General features: G+C 39.0%; 2 long non-coding RNA genes across 2 annotated transcripts; both read right to left on the minus strand.

The window, feature by feature from the left end:
* Nucleotides 1-1,776: 1,776 nt before the first annotated feature.
* Nucleotides 1,777-2,227, minus strand: LOC114217864 (uncharacterized). Its single transcript, XR_015768527.1, has 2 exons — nucleotides 2,081-2,227; nucleotides 1,777-1,865 (listed from the first exon to the last, which is right to left on the minus strand). It is a non-coding gene; the product is annotated as an uncharacterized LOC114217864 (long non-coding RNA).
* A 9,917-nt stretch (nucleotides 2,228-12,144) lies between these two features.
* Nucleotides 12,145-14,426, minus strand: LOC114217819 (uncharacterized). Its single transcript, XR_015768525.1, has 2 exons — nucleotides 14,097-14,426; nucleotides 12,145-13,960 (listed from the first exon to the last, which is right to left on the minus strand). It is a non-coding gene; the product is annotated as an uncharacterized LOC114217819 (long non-coding RNA).
* Nucleotides 14,427-20,680: the final 6,254 nt, after the last annotated feature.

Consider the following 20,680-nt stretch of genomic DNA (forward strand, 5'->3'; position numbering starts at 1 on the left):
CAGACATATGAGATATATGAGAAAACTGAGAATTCCCTAAGGGGTTGGAGAGAATAGGAGTGAATCTCTGGTGTTGTGCTATTTCCAATCTTCCTCCAGCCACATTAAGGGAGAATCAAGAGATTGCTCAGAAAGCCTGAAATGAGTGTCATGGAGTTTGGAGGATTTAGAGGGTCACGCTAGGTTGCAACAACAATTTCTCTCAGTTTACTATGTCTATGTCCAGGGTGCTGACTATTCTGTTATTTTTACCTGTGTATATACATGACATCCCAGTGACATACTTTTTTTAACTGAGTGTAAAGTAAGAGAAAGTAGATGGTGAGACCTGGTACAGAGATATACATATGTGAGTCATAGAGACATGAATAAAATGTCATATATAGAGAGAGAGAATAACATAAGGAGAGGAGGTGGCCCAGGGCTAACCCTTGAGGACTTCCAACAGCTAGTGATTGGAAGGGAGATGAGAGTGTGCACAGGTGTCAAAGTGGTTCATCAGAGAAAAAGGAGAGAAAGTTTTAAGAGTAAGTGATCACAAGAGTAAGTGGTCACAACTCAGTGTCAAAAGTTTCTGAGAGATCAGCTATGATGAGTACCGAAAATTTCTGTTGATCTACAACACAGAGGTTGTTCATACTCTTTCTGATGCCTTAACTAGTGGAGGAATTGAAGCCAGATGTATCTAGACCCTTTAATCCAGAAATTCCAACATATATGCCAAAAGCAGTATGTAATTATGTTCACCAAAGAACACTATAAAAATATTCATACAGCACTGTTGATAATAGCCAAGGACTAGAAAAATCCAAATAACCATTTAAGTAGGAGATGGCTAACCGGTAGTGTACTAACACAGCAGTGAAAAGAAACTAAACTGTATGCAACATGGCTGAATCTCAGAAATAGAATATTAAGAGAAGAATCCAGATAGGATAGAAAAAATACAAACTTTAGTCTTTTGTTTATATAAAGTTCAAAACCGGACAAAACGAATCTATCTATGGGATTGTGGTTTCCCTGGAAGAGCATGTAGTGACCAGAAGAGGACATAAGGAGGGGGGCCCTCTGCAGAGCAAAAGTGCATCCATATGACAGACAGAGCAGCAGACTCAGCTTCAGGCTGTGGAAAACACTAAATCCTTCAAATGACGCTTCCTAGAGTCCCTTTTACAACACCAGGACAGATTTGGGCACCGTATGACCACTTTTGGCACTACGGGTCGAAACAGGGAAGCCATTTAGATTTTGGGTCTTCCATTTTAATGTAGTCATCACCACCAAGTTTTTTTTTTTTTAATCTTTTGCTAAATGATCTCCTGCAAGGTAAAGAATTGAAGATAAAGATGCTTTTGTTGAATGACACTGTTCGATATGTTCTCTGAGCCAGAGAAATCGCATTTTCCTTCGAGTGAAGCATTCACCTCAGAACCCCCACCACCCCAGGCACAGCTCCTGCTTCTTCCTTCCACTCTGCCACTCTCCCAGGTGTTCAGAGGTGGGGGGTGCCTCCTGTGGAGATCTGAGGTTTTTGTGGGGCTCCCACCGGTGCTGCATCACTGTGGTGTCTCTCAGAGCACAGAAGTACACTGCTGAGTCCACAGGTTGTAATGCCGTGATGGTGAGGCTGATGGAACGGTCTGATTTCTGGAAGTTCAGAGAATACCGACCCTCTGTTGCATTCTGCTCCCTGTATGACTCCTGATGAATAAGGAAAATCATTTCCCCACTTGGTGGTTGTTTGTACCAGAATAAATAATAACTAGAACCACTAACTTCGTATACACAATCCAAGGTCACAGCCTCATTCTCCAGCGTAGAAATGGCAGGCTGGGCTTGAGTTACCTTCTGTGTCATGCCGGATCCTGCAAAAAGAAAAAAGAGATAATTAAGCTGATTCTTCTGGTAGTATCCCTAGGGTTTTAAGGAACTCATGTAGGACTGAGAGTTCTGATTCCCCTGCCCATTATTCCCTCTCCTAAACCCCACCAGACAGTAATAACCCCACCTGTCTTTACTCCCGGACTCAGGACTCAGAGGAGCTTGAGTCTGTGTCTATGGCCATCCTTCTTAGCCTTACCAAGGCAGATGGAGGCTATGACTACTCTCAGCAGGCTAGGGAGCAGCATGTTGGAAGTGCTTCCTCTGAGTGAATGTGCTTGCTCTGTCTCAGATTCAGGTCTAAACACCCGCCCTGTGCCTCACAGGGCGCACACACCATGACTGAGCTATAAGAAGCTTCTGTGCCACAACAGGAAATGCAGCTTGTTATCCATGGGCTTGTGTCATGCTGTGGCTTGTTTACATGGTGGGAGAGTCTAACTTGTTTATTTAGTCTTTTTGTAATTTAATTCACAACCATTATATCTGGACATGTGTATGAGTTAAATGGAATTGTAGGACATTAGTATTAATTCAACCGTTTGCCATCTTCAACCAGTGCATCTACGATGGACTGGTAAGTTTCAAAACAAATACAATTTCTTATGATTATGGTGACTTCTGAGGACAAATAGTCATCCATCTTTTTGTATAGAGTATGCTTTTATTTTTATGCCTCCAGCCAAAATCTGCAGTAAAATATACTCACAGATTTTTCTTCTAGACAAGAAGATAAAACTATTCACTCTCAATTGTCATAACTTTTCTTCCTATACTCCAAGGCATTGGTTTCTAAGGAAATTTCCACTGGATAAAGTTTCTTGTCTGTTTAATGCTACAACAGTAAGTTTCCTGATTGACAAAAATTGTCCAGCATCACGTGTCTAACAGCAGTCAATAGTAAGTGTGTTAGAAAAATCTTGCTTTCGAATATTGCACCCTCCAGTCGAAATAAGGTCAGATGCACCAGACCATGAATTCTTATTTTCTTATATCAAAAATGTAGCCATTCAAAAATTGCAAATATCTCTTCAGCTCTCTGCTGCAGCTCAGAGGATTTCACTGGAAACAGTAGCTCAATAGCTTTGTATTTTCACAGCGTGGAAGTTGGTGACTGATTTGCTTGGCATCAGTGTGCTGATTTATGACTGTGATTCAGTCAACTGCAGCTTTTAATCACCTATTTATTTTCTCTTCCCTAAGTGAATGTATCAATTTAGTGACATCTAACATCCATGTTATATTATGAGAAAATAGAATTTTTTAGGAGTCCAGGATGGTCCAACTATCAGAAAATGGTTGTCTCTAGGAGGAGGGGTTTGACTGGAAGGAGGCACAAGGGGACTTCTGAGGTGAAGGAAATGTTTTATAAATTGTTTTGTTCCTTAGATATATATAACTATCAAGACACACTGGACTGATCTATGCATTTCATTGTAGAAAAAAATTATACCTCTATAAAAAATAGTGAGCCACAGTAAAATAAAATGTGTACAGAGAAAATTAATTTGTCCAGCTTTCTGTAAGTGTTGCAGAAATTTATTTATAATTTTTAGTTGCTACAGAACAGCTGTGGTCTGTCTGCTGTGATTACAGTATACTCCCAACCCTTCCGACAACCGCCTGAGACTAGGAAGCAACAAAGACTAGCTGGACCTTAAAATGCTGAGAGGATAAATATATACAAATGAGATGATTATACAAAATACAGTTCTCAGAATAAATATCTCCACAGCTACACATAATTTTAGGAATAAATCTCACAAAGGTAAGATTGTATAAAAGAAGCCAGCTATAAGACTACATGCTAAATGATTCTGTTTACATAGAATACAAAAGCAGAGAAAACTATTCTGTGCAGTCAATGTCAGGATAGTGGTTACCGAGGGTGGTAGAGACAGGGGGCAGGTACAGGAGTGGCCTGACACATGGGTGATGCCCTGTTTTTCCATATTGGTGCTGGTTACCTGGGTGTTTCCAGTAAGTGACAATTCATCCAGCTCTGTAATTATTCAGGTGCACATTTCTCCATGTATGGGTTGTTTTATTTATTTTGGTTCTTTCTTATTGAAGTATAACTTATTTACAAAACAATGCACAGTCCCTATACGTGCATTTCAATGAGTCTGAGTATTTTATATACCCATGTAATCACCACCCAAACAAAATCGAGAACATTTATTTCACCCTAGGAAGTCCCCTGTGACCCTCTCCAGTCAAAGTCGTTTTTTCTGTTCTTGAATTTCATATAAATGGAATCATATTTGGTCTGGGAGGAAGGGTCTGGCTTCTGTCAGTTACTGTAGATTTTAGAGATCCATTCTATTGTTGTGTGTATCAGTCAGTGGTTCATTCTTTTCTATTGTAGAGTAAGATTCCTTACATACCATTAATTGTTACCTATTCTGTTGATGGACGTTTGTGTCATTTCCAGTTTGTGGCAAATATGAATAAGCCCACAATAAACATTTTTGTATGGGTCATTTGTTGGTCTGTGTTTTCATTTCTCTTCAGTAAATATCTATTTCTGGACTTGTTGGGCCATAGCTGTTCCCCAAAGTGATGGTACCAATTTCCCTTCTACTAGCAGTGCATGGAAGGTCCAGTTGCTCCATGTATTTGCCAGTATTTGAAGTTGTCGCATGGTTTGTTTTTAGGTCTTCTAGTGGGAGTAAATGGCATCTGCATGTGAATTGAATTAGAATCTTCATAATGATTAATAACATGGAACATATTTTATGTACTTATTAGTCATCCTATTTATGTATTTTATTATTGTGTTATCTTTTTATTGTTGATTTGTGGGAGTTCTTTATATATTCTGGAAATAATTCTTTTCCAAATAATTCTTTCTGGAATACTTCTGTCTAGACTTTAGACGGCTTATTGATTTTCTTACTATTGTTGTTTGATGAATACAAATTTTAAATTTTGCTCATGTCCTACTTCTCAAACTTTCTGTTATGGTTAGTATATTTTGTACCATGCCAAGAAATCTCTGCCTGCTCTGAGGTCTCAAAGATATTCTCTGCTGTTTTGTGCTATTTTTAGGAGTAGCATTTGAGATTAAAATGAGCATCTTAATTTATCCTAGCCTGCTTTTAAATAATATTATTTCCCTTTATGAAGAAAATGTGTTCTTGCTGCATCTGAATATGCTATAAGAACACAACACATTGTTTTTATGTTGCTTTAAAGAAACAGCTCTCTTTTTTTTTTTTTTTTTGAGAGAGAGAGAGAGAGCGAGAGAGCTGGGGGTAGGGAGAGGTGGAAGGAAAGGGAAAGAGAGAATCTTAAGCAGGTTACATGCCCAGCGTGGAGCCCCACATGGGGCTTGATCTTACAACCCTGAGATCATGACCTGAACCAAAATCAAGAGTCAAATGTTTAACCACTGAGTTACTGAAGCACCCCAGAAATAGTAGCTTTTTAAAGTAAGTGAAGTTATTAAAATTACCCACAAAACTTTAAAAAATTTACTTAGGTATCTACCCTTTCTATATTCTTTGTTTCTTTTTGTGAATCTGCGTTTCCATGTGATATTATTTCCCTATAACATGAAGAACTTCAAAATCTCCTGGACTGCAGGTCAGCTGGAGATAAATAATTTTTGATTTTATCTCTCTGAAAATATATTTATTTTGCCTTTATTTTTAAAGGATATTTTTGCAAGTGAGAGAATCTTAGATGATCATATTTTGATTCTTTTAGCACTTTGAAAATGTTTTATTGTCTTCTTATTTCTACTGGTTTTGGTAGTCAGTTAGTTATTATTTGTATCTTTGTTCCTGCATGAGTGTAATGTGTCTGTCTTTCTCCTTTGACTGCTTTTTAAGACCTGATCTTTATTTAATATTTTTTTCCAGAACTTTGGCTGTGATATACCTAGATGGGACCTCCTTTGTATTTATTACACTTGGAATTCTCTGACCTTTAATCTGTCCATTAATAACTTTCTTCACAGGTGAAAGTTCTCAGTCATTATCTCTTTAAATACATTTTTTTTGCTCTATTCTTCCCCTTCCTTGTGGTATTTTTTATTATACACATATTAAACCATTTGTTATGTCCCTCAGATCTCAAAAGTTTGTTCTACTTATTTATTATTACCATTTTACCTCTTTTATTCCAGTTGAGATAATTCTATTGAACTGTCTTCAAGTTCACTGATCTTTTACTCTATTATCACCAAGTTTCTCTTTAGCTCATTTTAATTACTTCCTTTTTTTATACATATTTCTAATCTCTCCTAAACTTCTACATCTTTGCATGTGTATAGTTTACATTTTCTATTAAATACTTTGGCATTTTTATCATAATTATTTTATTTTATTTTACTTATTTGCTTTTTGAGAGAGAACGAGCACGAGTGGGGGAGGGACAGAGGGAGAGAGAGAATCTTTTTTTTTTTAGATTTTATTTATTTATTTGAGAGAGAGAGAGAGCACATGAGAGAGCACAAGTGGTAGAGATGGAGAAGCAGGCTGCCTATCCATCAGGGAGCCCAATGCAGGGCTTAATCCCAGGACCCTGGGATCATGACCTGAGCAGAAATTGAGTTGAACCACTTAACCAACTGAGCCACCCAGGCACCCCTACCAAAATTATTTTAAAGTACATGTCTGATCATTCTAACACCTGCGTCATCTTTTTGGGTCAGATGCTTAACCAACTGAGCCACCCAGACATCCCAGTATTTTCTTTTAGAAAGCCAGGTTTAGATGTTTAATGTTCTTAGGTTCTCTTCATTCCAGAGGCATGTATATGGTATTGAGCTGCCTCCTGCTATGTTGTTTTATTAGAGAATTCACGAATGTCAATTAAGGGCTCAGTGTCTGTTGGTTTGTTTGTCTAGTTTCCTTTGTAATTATTTGTGCTAGTGAAACAAACCCAGCAGATTTAAAAGGGTCATTTCCATAGTTTGTTATTTCTCTATTTCTCTAGATTGGGTTTGCTTTATGCAGAGTATGATTGTAGTATAGTAAGAAGTCAAAACAGTGTTCCCTGCTTACGTAATTTTAAGGCATGGGGATTTTGTTATTGCTGACAGACAGCTGTGATATTTTCTTACATAAGCTCTGAGGGATAGTGTTTTTGATATAATAACAATTACGATGACCAAATCAGTGAACACAAGAATGATTCTTCCTCTTCAGACGATAAATATTCATTTTGAATAGATTTTGTCACCAATTAAAATTAACTTTGTTTTAACTCTTCCTAAAATTAGAGTCTTGAGTAGAGTTATGCTGGCAAGGTTCTTTAGCTAAGCATGTCACCTAGCTTCTCAAACCATTCTGCTTGTTCAGGAATCCCTAAGCTCAAGCATTCATTCTGGAAATTTACAGTTATCTATGATGTGCAAAACTCCATAAAAAGCATATAAACCAAAACAAGATATGATTTCTATCTGAAATTGCTTTCAGTTGGTGAGGATCAGATAAGTAGAGCAAATTCTATTTCCTGCCTGTACTCCCTGTAGCCCAGGCCCAGGCAGGTGGAATGAGGGATCAGACAGGAAATAGATAGGTGATGCATTTTTCACTGGGTGAATAAAACTTGTTTGAATATCTTATTTCTAGTGTTTAGATTTATTTTTGCTTTTCCATCTCCCTCTTCCTTTCTTAGGCCTGTTTATCAAGATGTTTAACCTTCACTGTTCAGGTGTCTAATACCCAGTGTGAAGGAGTCCAGAATGTTAGGGAAGAAGGCAATATTTACCTTCAGGGCTGGGTGTCTAAACATATGCCTAGATCCTTCTCCCTTCTCATTTCATCACATTAGTTCTCTGACTTGCTTCCAGAAAGATTTAGTATTGTCTAGCCTTGGCATAAATAAAATTAAATTTTATAAAACCAAGTTTCAAAATCAAAAAGTTTTCCATTTTGACTGAAAGTGGAATTATTTGAGAAATGATCTCTGGAATGTGATCAATTTGAAATTTATTTTATTGTGATTAAATTGAGGTTCTTGAAGCCCACTGCCACTACTTCTGCTGGCTTCCTTTGAACCTTTTGGTTTTTTTCAATTTACAGCCTAGGTTACAGAGGTAAAATTAAGATTGCCTGGCCTTACAAGGGCTCTTCCCTTCTCCCTACTCCCTAAAGCTAAGTATTTTGAAGATGAAGTGATGTGTTTCTTTAGATTTTGCTACAGAAGTCTCATAGAGACGAAGTAGTATGTTTTTATCAATCCTTGAGCTGAGTGGGGACAATATGGAGATAGAAGAACTTAGCTTTGCAGAGTCCCCTAAATGCCTTGTCCAGTGCTTGAAGGATACAAAAGTATAAGCACATTTCAAAAAATGTATAATATTTCTGGGATGATAACATATAAACTCACAACTAGGTTATTTGGTATAGAGAGCTTGGATGAGCCTGGGCTATACCCTTGGCTGACTACACTGGTTTAAGTCACCTCACCTCTCTGAACCTTAGGGTTTTTAAATTGTAAAATGAGATTAACTCTCTGTTCCTTGGTTTGCTCACAACGTTATTATGAGGAGTAAATGAGATAATGCTTATGAAAGTGCATTGTAAAGTGAAGTGTGCAATTGCAATATTTTAAAAATATTAGGTAATTTATCAGAGGCAATAATTAGTGGCGGGCTTTTCACAGGGAAGGAGAAGTCACTGTAGGCTGGAGTGACCAGGAACTTCTTCATGAGGCAGGAATGGTCTGAGAAAGTCTCTGGGATTGGGAGGAGTCATAATGGCAAGCGCTCAGGTAAAGGTGATTATAGGAGCAACAGGCTGTAGGGCTATTTAAGGAGTACAGTGAGTGTTCCCCAATCTCATTCTTGAGTCAGACCTAATCTGCTGAAGCAGAAAGTTCCTGACAAAACTGTAGAAGCCATTGAGAGCCACATCAAAAGTTTTAACCTTAACTAATGCAAGCAAAGGACGGTCACTGAAGGTTGTTAAACAGTGGACTGATGTGATTGATGCTGTGTTTTTTAGTTTTTAATTTTTAAAAAAGATTTTATTTATTTATTTGACAGAGAGAGCGAGCACACGTGAGCACACAAGCGGGGGGGGGGGGAGCAGCAGACTCCGCACTGAGCAGGGAGACCCCCCCGGACTCAATCCCAGGACCCTGGGACTATGACCTGAGTCGAAGGCAGATGTTTAACAGACTGAGCCACCCAGGCGCCCCTCGATGCTGTATTTTTTTAAAAAGATTAATTATTCTGTGAGATAAAGAGTAGGATCCAGGGAGGAGACCTTGCTAGGAAGGAAGCTAGTTCAAAGGCTATTACAGAAAACCAGATGTGAGATGCTGAGGGTCTCAACTTGGGCAGTTCTAGAGAGAAGCAAACATTAAGGGGGAAGTTCAAGTCCACCCGGCATGTTATATTTCTAGGACTGGGAGCAGAGAATTTTTGCAAATATGTATCCGAAGTAGCTAAGTCTTACTGAGCAAAGGTTTATTAAGCATCTGTTAAATGAGGGCACAGTGTGAGGGGCAACAGGGATATGAAAATAGATTGCCTATGAATTGTGTTCTCAGAACTCAGTTAATGGAGTAAATAATGTATACTTTTAAAAACTTTATTAAAGTGTGATATACATACATAAACAAAACTTAAGTGTAGAGTTTGGTGAATTCTCATAGAGTGAACTCACCCATATTACTAGCACCTAGACTGAAACGGATGTTATCAACATCCCAGAAACCTCCCTTGTTCAATCTCTGAGTCACTATCTCCCTATAAAGATAACCATTAGCTCTACTCTCCTGACATAATTTTATAGATTAGTCTGACCGATTTTTGAGCTTCTTTTGTGTCTGACATTTTTCACTCAGTCATATTTGTGGGATTCATTCCATATTGAGCATATTGCAAGTTTATTCATTCTCTTGCTGTATAGTCTGTTCTCAGAATTTACTTATCCTTGAAATTGCTGATAGACATTTGGGTTGTTTTCTAGCTTAAAGGTATTACAATTATTGATGTTATATGTGTTCTTATTCTTGTACATCATTCCTGGATGAACAGGGGTCACGTTTTTTGTTGGGTATATACCTATAAGTATAATTGCTGGGTCACAGTGTATGTATATGTTCAGCTTTAGTAGGTATTGTCAAATGGTTTGCAAGGTTGCACCAGTTCATGTTGCCTCCAGTGGCATCTGAGAATTCCCATTGCCCCATGCTCTTGTAGACACTTGGTGTTGTCTGTCTTCTTCACTTTGCCCACTCTGTTCGTAGTGTTGTTTTAGATATGAATTTTCAGGACCACAAGACAAGGTATCAAGTGGCAAGTATCAAGAAGGTTTAAGTGATTGGAAAGTTTATTTTTAAAAAATATTTTATTTATTTATTTGACAGAGAGAGAGAGAGAAAGCACAAGCAGGGGGAGCAGCAGAGGGAAAGGGAGAAGCAGACTCCCCGCCAAGCAGGGACCCCGATGTGGGGCTCCATCCCAGGTCCCTGGGATCTCGACTTGAGCTGAAGGCAGATGCTTAACCAACTGAGCCACCCAGGTGTCCCGTGATTGGAAACCAATACAGTCTTGACATTACATTACATCTTGACATAGATTACACCTATCGTGTCTGGTAGGAGACCTAGTCTTTGTAAGGTAAGAATGGTGACTATCCATTCTCCAGGACCACTCTGCGTTTTAAGAATCATGCTTAGAAATTATGAAATGGCAGTGATTCAGTGCCAAGCCATACCTCCCAGCAGCAAAACAGATCTTTTCTCACCTTCTGTGCTCCCCATTTTCCTTCCAGAAAATTTGGTCACAGGAGGTATAGACAGGTTGTCAGCTACAGAGAGGCAGAGAGGATGTCTGGTGCAATGAGAGCAATTTTAGTAGAGATACAGGTCGGTGACCAAAATAGCATCCATATTTCTGTTGATGAGCAGAGGAGGAGAAGCTGTCTCGTGCTCTAAGAGTGGATGATACTTTGTCCTAGTTTCTTGGGGCAGGTTAGAAAGCTTACCCCACTCCCAAGACAGCCTGCATTTTAACTGGATACAGGATGAGAGTATCCTCTTTGCCATTATGACCTCATCTCTGGAAAAATTCATCCATCAGTCAAATTTCAGGTGTATTGAAAAAGTATTTACATACTCTTAAAATAAGAGGGGAAAAAAACCACCATAACCTATAAAGATTTAGTACCTCGCAACTTATCTGTTAGTTGAATATTTCCTCAGGGGAAAATGCCGTTTCCTTTGTTAACTTTTATCTTGACATGTGTTACTTTGCCAGATGTTTATTCTGGTAGCGCTCAAGGCTTAAACCAATACAGTTTGAAGGCTGGCATGATTATTGCTCACGTCTCAGAGCATTTCTTCTTTGGACTGTCAGCAAATATGAGGAAATATACCTTAAATTATTTAGTTAGGGAAAATAAAGCGGCCCTACCTACCTCTGAGTAGACACAGGAGCTACTGTCCAGAAAATTCTACTCAGTGCCTAAGCTTAGGAATTTCTGGTATAACTCAGTACACATATTTCTGAAAATACCCCCTCCTCTTCCAAACTACACACATTAATTATGGTGGAAAATGGGAGAGGGGGAAAATCCTAAAAATATATAACTTTGTAGCCACGGCATTATAAAAAACAGTAGAAATACTATAAAAAATACCAGCAGAGTTCAATACCTATTTGGCATTTGCCCCTTGCATTATAATCAGTAAGCTCTTTGTAGCCTTAAATGTTGGGGCTTGTGTTTTGCCTCTCTAGATATAGGTCCATGAGAACATGTGTGTCTCTTGTAAGAGGTGGTTCATCAAAATTTTTAATGTTATTATTCTTCATAAATCAGTATTGTTACCATGAGAGGTGGAAATAGCCCCATGGTCTTTTTTATTGTTATGTTAATCACCATACATTACATCATTAGTTTTTGATACAGTGTTCCATGATTCATTGTTTGTTCATAACACCCAGTGCTCCATGCAGAACGTGCCCTCCTCAATACCCATCACCAGGCTAACCCATCCCCTTACCCTCCTCCCCTCTAGAACCCTCAGTTTGTTTTTCAGAGTCCATCATCTCTCAGCCCCATGGTCTTTTTATCCTCATTCTCAGCTTCATCAGGTAGCTTTACCTTGAAAACCCTGGAAATTCTTGAAGCCACTAAAACAAACTCGGCTAACACTAGATTTGAAGATTGTTTTTTTATAGTGAGAAACTTGTCCCTGATAGTTTTTTATTTGAAACAATTATTAATGTGCTTGGAAAAATCTATGAGAATCAATAAAACTTTCACATGATATTGACATTATACCTGCATTTACTAATTATTTGAAAACAAATTTGTTTTAATAAGATATATGCTATAGCAACACCAAAAGTATTGTGTCCTGCAGTTTCAATGAGTAGACATATTTGCCATATCCAGTATTTTTGTTTGTATTTGGAAAATACACCCCCCATTTCCATGGCAAATACCTGTATGTCTCCTGATAACAGCTACTGGGGCTCAGTGATGACTCCTAGAATAGCCAGGCTATTCAATCAGAGAGTGTATGAGCAACCTTATGGTTCAAGAACATAAAAGATGGTGACTGTATTTTTGGCTTCAATAAGCAGATATGTATATAGACTCTTGTGATTGCCAATTGAGTAAACTGCAGCTTTTACTATTGCATTGGGGTCTTCTCCACCAAATGAAAACATCAACAATTATGAAATCTAAGATTACAATTACATTCTGGGGAAAAAAGAAGACAGGTTTCTAGAAGGCTCAACCAATTAGCTGTTAAGAATATTGGTCACTCATCGAATTTGGGCCTGGCCCAACTTCTGCTCCCAGCTGGTTATGTAACCTGGTTATGTAAGTCACTTAATATCTCTAAACCTCAATTTTGTAATCTGTAAAATGAGAATTTGGTAGTATCTAGAGAGGGGTGGGGAGGAATTTAAAGTGCTTAGTCCAATGCCCATAAAACTGTATGCACCATAAATATTTGGGAACAAATAGAAATCAGTGTGTGAATAAAATGATTTGTGAAAAAAGCATTATTTTAAGACTTTTATGGTATTTTAATGCACTGTGTTAAAAATTCTAAGGCAGGAAACTCTGTTACCTGAACTGTATTCCCACTACTTATTAAAATGACTGGCACATATGAGTAGGTGCTCAGAAATTTTCTTGAATGACTGTAGATATAACTTAGAATAATAATATGTTACTTTGGTATAAATCATTATTTGTAAGGAGCATTTTCTCATATATTTATTCATTTTATGTCCAAAAGAAATGTTAGTACCAAAAAAGCAAAATCAAAAAACAAAAATACCGAGAAACCTCTAACTTACTACATATTAGGGTTTAAAAGAGCAGAGCTCCGTACATGAATGCTCACAGCAGCATTATTCATAATAGTCAAAAAGTGGAAACAACCAAAATGCCCATCAATGGATGAACGGATAAAGAAAGTATGGGCTGTCCATACAATGGATTATTGTGCAGCCATAGAAGTAAGTAAGTGCTGATCTATGGATATACCTTGAGAAGATGATGTTATGTGAAGAAGCCAGACACAAAAAGCCATGTACTATAGGATTCTATTTATAGACATATCTATAATCTAAGTTTTTACTTAGATTGCCTCTTTCCATTCCTAGCTTAAAGTAGCACCAGGGTTCCTGAGTGAGGAGCCATCCGAGCTGGAATTTTTTCCTTCCCTTTAGTTATGCCCAGCCCAGGACACTGACCGGAGAGAAATAAGTCATCATTCTGCCCTCCAGGCTGCCCACTTCCAGGTGCCTCCTGTGCCGCTCTGGGTTTGCGCTCAGCTCCCCCTCCTGTTGTTCTCACTGTGCCTCCCAGCACGCAGTAGTACACGGCCGAGTCTGACATTTGCACTGAGCGTTTCTCCAGGTGGAAGGACTTGTCACTCTTAAGATCGGCCTGAAAACCGCGATGCTCTACCCTCTGGTTTTCTGATGAGCTCTTCAGGAGGAGCTCAGGCTCTTTGTTTTGGTACTGGACATACCAGAAAACAAAAACTGAGTAGCTGCTCTGGTAGGTGCAGTTCAGGGTCAGCGGTGTCCCCTCACGGAGGGTAACAGAACCTTCTGTCTGGGTCACTGTGTCTCCAGTGGTCCCTCCTAGGAGAAAAAGAAAAGTAAAGACTTTGTTATAGTGATAATATAAGAAGGATAGTTTCTAGTTTAATAAGGGTAAAAAGTCATCCTAAAACCAAGGAAGAGAACATCTTGGGAATTTTGAATAAATGTTACTTACTCAGTATCAGCAGGATTACAAGTCCTGAGTAGGAAGCAAACAGCATGGCTTGTGGAGAAGCAGAGGAAGGTTTCATCTGGGGATACACTTAAAGCTGAGAGGCCCGTTCCTCTAGTTTCTTGATCCTTTGGTAGAATCTTTTAGAAAATCTGGGTTCATGTGTTTAGCAAGACAAACTGCCCTGCAAGAGCATCTCACAGGCTCTAAAAAAGGAGACATGTGCTCAGAAATAGTAGATGAATTTGTGTCAAACCACCAACTGAAGGGAGCAGCGCCTTCTTGTGGTTCCCGGTCTGACCCTGCAGGCCGCTTTCCAACTGAACTGGTATTTACCCTGGCACGGAGCTTAAGTTGTAGACGTAGAAGGGAAATAGGTATCTGGGGTGAGGGGTAGGGCTCCAGGAAGGAAGCACCAAAACTTTTTGCAGACTTCAAGGTGGTGCCTGAGGCTGAGACAGTGGGTAATCGTCTGTCACCCTCTTTAAGATGCAGGGCACTGTGGCTCCCTAAATCCCCCTAATCCCAGTATCTAGTGTCTGTTCATGCTGGGTATTAAGCTAGTTTGAGGCTTTCGTGGTATACTTAGGGTATACTGAGAGTGTAAAAAAGGCATGATCTGAGACCTTTTCTTGCCATATTCCTCCACGGTTCCCCTTCGAACCAAGGGATGAGCCCCTCTGTTGACAATGTCCTCCCTTCTCTCCCCTGCCTTTGCCTAAGTAATTTCTATTCATTCTTTAAGAACCAATTTATACAGCATCTCCTTGTGAAAGGACACCCCCAGGTCTTCAAGGACACCCTTCTCTTTTCCCACTCTGTATACATATCTACACTGTCATTACTACCTCATAGTAGAATCACTTGTATTCTGTTTTTCAAACTAGACTTGGTACTCCTGAGATCAGGAACTGAATATTATTAGTCTCAGTGGCCAGTTTCTCAAAATATATAGGCCATGAGGAGATGCTCAAAAAATATCTGAAGAATGAGTGAATAAATGAATGAGTGGCTATGTCTGGTAGGTACAATTATCTTATTATGAAGCATAGTCTCTATGAGAGCATATGTCTCAGGCCTCTGGTGTGACCAGCTTCTTCCAGAGTCAGATCACAGACCTCAATAACAGGTGCGTTCAGTGTTTCTCAAAATTGAGTAAGGTACAGATCTTCATATAAGGAACCACTCTTATACTATTTTTTAAAAATATTATGATGCCATATTATACACCAAAATGAAGTTCAGTATAAATGTTTTAGGCTCATAGGTCTTACACAATTATCACGCCAAACAAAAAATGCAAAGAAAATATAAAATCAATCAAAATCCAATTCAAATTCAAATAACGTGAAGGATGATCTTTTGCTGAAACTAAAGTGTTGGTGTAGTATCATTAGAAGAATACTGAAGATGTGTGTAGTTCAATAACTCATTGGACTGAAATGATCTGGAGCTTCAAGTACTATTGTCTGAATTATTATGATTAGTTGTTCCGATTACATTGACTTTTCCTATTCAAAAATATCCATTTAACTTGCCACTTTACAAAAGTAAAATAAATAAATGTAATAAAGTACCCAAAAATCAGCACTGGAAAAAAATACATATTATGCATTTACTGCTACTCTTACATCTATTGAATTGCATGTTGATACAACCAAACAATGAATGTGAGTGACTCGCCCTCTTCCAATGGAAACATTGTGGTAACCATGGCAACATAGGTTCTTGGGAGTTTGACCTGTGTGTAGTACCATGTGCCGTATCGTAACCAAAATTTTCTAAGTCATTTTCTCCATTTAAACAACTGTGATGCCTTTATTTGTAGAATGCCGTTATTCCATTTGTCTTTAGTAAAAGTGACAAGAACACAAAAGTATCAAAACCAAGGGGAGTATTCTAAGTTGGCCATACAGATTATTAGAAAATGCTGTTATTGTGTTGTTTTGTTGTCATCAAACAGAAAATTCCAAATCTAAAAATTCTCACGTAATTCCTACCTCCCAGGGGTTGGCAAAATTTTTTTCTGTAAAGGGTAAAGAGTAAATACGTTAGGTTTTGAAGTCATCTCTCTGAGCAACTACCCAACTCTGCTGTTACAGGACAAACAGCCATAGTCAATGCACAAATAAATGGACATGGCTGTTTTTCCAGTAAATCTTCATTGACAAAGACAGGTGGTAGCCAGCTTTGACCTGTGGGTTGTAGTTTGCCAATCCCTGCTAAGCTCCAGGAATTTCCCCATAAACCTCCAAAGTCCCACATATTACAGTCTGAGAGACTCAGCCATGTGTTCCTTTGTGTCCTGTCACTGCGATATTATCAATATTACTTTTGAAGGTGCTTAAAATAAAGGAAGGATATTAAATAAGTAAATGATAGAAAGGGGGAAGAGAGATTTGATGATCTTAAGGCCTAAGATATTTTGGTGCTGAGGATTCAGGAGTAAAAACACAGATGTGGTCCCTGCCACAGAGTAGTAGTGGAAATAGCTTTTAATCAAATAATCAAAGAAATAAAGGAAAAACTGCAAATTTGAAGAGGCAGGGGTCTATGACTCTAAGAGTACACACTGAGCTGTCTTCAGTTATGCTTAGAACAAGAAAGACCAGGCATTTGGTAATTTTTACTCTTTTGAAGGGAGGGAAAATAATTTTAAGAAAGGAAAAAAGTGAGAAAATTACCTACACTTGCTACAAAAGGGTCATATAGGAGGAACAAAGTGCTTTTAAGGAACTTAAATAACACCAGTATTTGTGAAGACAGAGACAGGCAGACAGAGAGTGGGAAGAAGGGAGAGACATTAGAGCCTATTGTGGAATGAGACTGGCAACGTAGCAAGATCCTAAATTATGCAAGGTTTTGTAGGTCATTAAGAAGTTTTTCTCTATTCTAAGAGCAAATAGGGATCTAGATGACTGACTCTATCAAATTTTCACTCTGACAAGAGACTATAAAGGACCATATTGAGGAGTCATGAGGTCAGATGTTAAATGTACTAAGAGTGGGGAACCAAGGGATTAAGGTGGATTTTTAATTAGGATTGTGGAGTTGAACTGGGTTGTGAGGGTTATGATGTCTTCTGGAAGACTTTTAGGAGGCAAATTCAACAGACCTGGGAGATAGATTGGATTTGGTATTTCAAAAATAAATAATTATGAATAAGTAAAAAGCACACGAGTCCTAATACACCCTGGTGTGAGGTTGTGGCAGAAACTGCTCGTTCCCTCTATGATGCCCATTGTCTCCTTTTCCTGACTAACAGAATCCCAATTTTAATGTGCGTGGCAACATGTTAAGATAAAAAATAGCCCTGATATCTCAACCTTCCTTGCAGATGGGAGAGAGGTGGAGACATTAAATAACACTCAGGTAAATGAAGTGGAAATAGAAGCCACTGGGTGTTGTTTCTGGAAAAGATCGACTCGGCCATCATGTGCCTATTTGCCCTCTGACTTTCTCTTTCTTTCTGCCTAGAGGGTGTATAAAGTGGACAGATCTCTAGCAGTTTCTTTAAAGTATAAAACCAACAGTAACACCTTAAGGATGAGAGACAGTGAGCTAGAAAGATCCTCAATCCTTCCTAAAATGATGAAGCTAGCATACCAGCCCTGCATATGATAGAGCTTCTTTATATGAGAGGAAAATAAATTTCACCCTGTTAAAAATATTATCATTTGACTGCCTTCGGCTCAGGTCGTGATCCCAGGGTCCTGGGATCGAGCCCGACATCGGGGTCCCCGCTCAGCGGGAAGCCTGCTTCTCCCTCTCCCACTGCCCCTGCTTGTGTTCCCTCTCTCGCTGTCTCTCTCTCTCTGCCAGGTAAATAAATAAAATCTTTAAAAAAATATATTATCATTTGAGTCTTATGTAATATGAGGCTGAACCAATCTCTAAATGATACAGATGATGTTCATTAAGAACACAAATTCATTGTTTCCATCAGAGATTGAGTGAGTAAGCTGGGATAGAGCCTAATAATCCAGATCTTCAGAGGTGCTCTAGGTGATGTTGATGGTTGAAGTCTGGCATTTGGGAACCACTGCCCTGTATAACGTTTCCTCTATCTTCCCCCACCTTTTTCACCAAACATGTACATAAGTACAAATGCCCAATTTTCTCCACAAACACATTTTCAGTATTATCAAAACTTAATTAAGAAAACTACATTCAAACCATATGATCCAATAATTCTATTACTGGATATTTACCCAAAGAAAAGGGAAACACTAATTTGAAAAGATATGTGCACCTCCATGTTTATAGCAACATTATATACAGTAGCCAAGGTATAGAAGCAACCCAAGTGTCCATTGATGATGAATGGATAAAGAAGCTGTCAGACACATATAGATATAATAGAATATTACTCAGCCACAAAAAAGAATAAAATCTTGCTATTTGCAACAACATGGATGGATCTAGAGGGTATAACGCTAAGCGAAATAAATCAAAGAAAGACAAATACAATATGATTTCATTACATCTTATATTAAGACAAAACAAGTGAACACAGAAAAAATAGATAAGCAAAAAACAAAACAAAACAAAACACAACACCACACAAAAAAACCAGACTTAACTACAGAGAACAAACGGATGGTCACCAGAGGGAGGTAGGCGGGGAGATGGCTGAAATACGGTATAGAATTGTTGAATCACTATATCGTACACCGGAAACTAATATAACACTGTATGTTAATTATACTTGAAAACTGTATTCAACTGCTATGTATTTGATAATAGAAGTACGCACTTTTTAAAAATCAAATTTCAGGGTCTGACAGTGGAGAGCATGCCTCTCTCAGCTGGATAGGGAGAAATTATGACTTCATCTCATAAGTTCTCATTTGATTTATGGAGAGATTGAGGCTTGGAAATCACATGACTAGTAAATGCAGAATGAGATTTGGAGTTTTGTCTCTATTGGTGCACAGTGTTTCCACTCCTCAGCTTTAAAATGATAAATTTGGCTGAAAGAGTTCTAAGATCCTTTCTAATTCTCATGCATCTCAAGGAGCCATCTGGATTACCAGGGGCTTACACATATGAGACCTTCTAATACTGAGAACTCCTTTATCCTCCAGGAGTGTCCAGTGCTTAGCTTTTTCCCTGATTAAATTAGAGCTTGAAGGGTCTTTTGGGCTTATCAATCCAAACCCTTCATTTCCAGGGAGGAAATGGGAGGCTGCTACAATGATGCTCTGCCCAAAGCCAGAGAGCCAGGACTGGCAGATCCGAACCCGACATTGCAGCTTCTTGTTCTAGACTTCATGCCCTTTGCCCTGGTACAAGTTCTTTGCTTCCAAAGAAACCGTGAATTTGAGAGGGTCCATCTTTCATCTTGCCTGCTTTTCGTAGACTCTTCCTTCGTGGGAAGACATAACCGCGAATGCTACCCACTGTGGGGCTTCAAAGCAGCAACTCGGGCAGTTTGTGCAGAGGCTGCAGGTGCCTGGTGAATACTGTGTTCCATGGCACAGATGTAAGTAGCAGTGTCCGCAGTCTGGGAGGCCATGATGGACAAAGAACTGCTTTTGATGGAGCTGTTCAGTGTGACTTGTAGCCTTCCACTGTGTTTCTCTCTTTCATTTGAATGGATTAAAACCAGCCAGACAAAGCCTCGACCTGAGTCCTGTCGATACCACAATAAGTTGCTTATAGAAGTTTTATAACTGCAGTTCATAGTGGCATTTTCACCCTCCTGGATGCTCAGGACCCAATGATACTGTTCCTGCTAGCTCTTCACCCCTGAGCAAAAACAGAAGCCCAGACACCGAGAGTCAGTCATTGTTATTTTCACTCTTTAGTATTTACATTTCCTTTCCATAATTTTCTGGTACATTTTCAACTTAAAAAGTTTGCCCAAACTCAGTCTTGTGGGCTCTGAACTTAGGTTGCGCTGTTCTCATAAATTTGGTCACACTGTTTCTGTTACCAAGAGCCCCAACTCACTGGCCAGTTGAAGCCATAGTATCAGCAAAGACATTTCCAGGAGTTTCTCCATTCTTCTTCCTTTTTGGGATCACAGAAGACTCCGCTCTGGGGCCTGAAATGCAGCCAGGATACTCAATTGAAAGAGTTGGCTCTCTCTGGGGTATATTTATCTGTTCTCTCTGGACGCCAGAGTCTCACCTGGCCAATCAGAAGCAAACCCAATCCTTTGCTTTCAATACCCACAATTTCAAACCTATTGAGTCTGAGGAGAGACGCTGTCATCTTGTGGTAGCAACATCATATTGCTGATAGACGGGACTCTGGAAAGGTAAAATGGGTGATTCAGAAACAATTATAAAGCAGGGATGCCCACCTTTCCGCCATGTCTTCACTGTCCCTCTGTGCCTGTGGTCCAATCCTAATCTCTTCTCATAAGGACACCAGTCATACTGGAGGAGGGCCCAACCTAACAATCCCATTTTAACTTAATTACCTCTTTAATAACCCTACACCCATTACAGTCACATTTTGAGGTACTGGGGGTTAGGAACATACATATTTGGGTGGGGAGACAATTCATCTCATAACAATGAGTATCTGATATTTCTGTTTCTATGGCAGGAGGCGGTAGGGTACAAGAAGAGAACCAG

Source organism: Eumetopias jubatus, unplaced genomic scaffold, assembly GCF_037043125.1.
Source record: "Eumetopias jubatus isolate StellerSeaLion01/CBP00866 unplaced genomic scaffold, mEumJub1_p1.0 scaffold_7, whole genome shotgun sequence".
Taxonomy (NCBI): domain Eukaryota; kingdom Metazoa; phylum Chordata; class Mammalia; order Carnivora; family Otariidae; genus Eumetopias; species Eumetopias jubatus.